Source organism: Meleagris gallopavo, chromosome 5 (assembly GCF_000146605.3).
Source record: "Meleagris gallopavo isolate NT-WF06-2002-E0010 breed Aviagen turkey brand Nicholas breeding stock chromosome 5, Turkey_5.1, whole genome shotgun sequence".
In the NCBI taxonomy this organism is placed as follows: Eukaryota; Metazoa; Chordata; class Aves; order Galliformes; family Phasianidae; genus Meleagris; species Meleagris gallopavo.
Genome location: NC_015015.2, coordinates 33,245,841 through 33,247,114, shown reverse-complemented (window position 1 = coordinate 33,247,114; position 1,274 = coordinate 33,245,841).

The following is a 1,274-nucleotide window of genomic DNA, read 5'->3' as shown; positions in this document are numbered from 1 at the left end:
TAAAAAAAAAAAAAAAAGAAAAAGAAAAAGTGAAGGCTCACTTCTGTGCTGACACACTGGTAACCATGCTTTCAATCTTTCCATCAGGTCGATGTTTTTATGCCTCATCCCACATACTTTGATTTGCTCTGAATAGCAGTGTCTTATGCCCACCTATAAGAAGTTCTCACTTCATTTTTGACAGGAATCATTAAGACTCTAGAAAAATGAAATCAGTGCTGAGATTTGAGTTCTAACCTTGAAATTTCCATGTACTGTTTTGGAAAATAAGACTTCATGCAAGAGAAAAAATAATCTGTGTAGGTTATTATAAGTGTCAGGGATTCCTAAGACCAAGATATCTTTACAGGCCATAAAATAGGGGCTTTTTTTTTTAAAGTATGTTTTATACAGGACTGAATTTCCTCTTCAGAACAGGAAGGTTTGGAGGTTTGTTTGATTTTTTTTTGTCTTGAGGCTTCAGACAAACCTGGATTTATATGTCATGCATTGAATATTCCTACCAGCCCTGTCCGTAGCAGAAGAAAACCGTGTTGGTAGAAATACACCTGCTTACATTTTGGAAAGCGTGTTCATAGGTTATATACTGATTTGTGTAATGTTCAGTACATATCTCGGTACAAGGAGCAATGCAATTTAAAAAAGCATCAGGGCTGTATTACTTATTTCAATCTGAGGTTTGCACTTTTCTGTTCAAATTAAGTTCACTTACTACCATATGTCAGTGTGCACCCACCTATACAGTCATCTCATGTATGACAGCCACAGTCGTCGTACTTGGCTGTATTTGTGCGTATTTCTTAAAAGCGGACTATGAAAAAGGATCTCCCTGAGTAGCTACGAGCCTAAGTAAGGCAGATATTCAAGGAAGCTCAATGTTCTCACATTCATAGTAATGTCAGAATTTTAACCTTTTTTTCCCCCCATAAAAGTCTATGCATGCTTCTCGCTCAGTCACATTTGCCATCGTCCCCTTAACATTACTTTAGTTGGTCCCAGATACCTTCTAATTAGAGGTTTCTTCTCCAGCCATGGGAGAAAGCATTATAAAAAACTTTTCATTTGTTTCCCGTTGACATTTCACCTGTGATGCACCTGTAAAACAAGAAAAGGAACCGGGGTTTCTTGCTGTAGGTTTTCTGTCGCTGTTTTGTTGTTTATTCTTCAGTCACAGCAGTCCTGTGACGAACGGCTGTTATCTCGATAATAACCGCTTCCTGCTGAAGGGACCCCGAGCGAGGGTCGCAGGTCACTCACCGGCCGCGGGCAGGGCG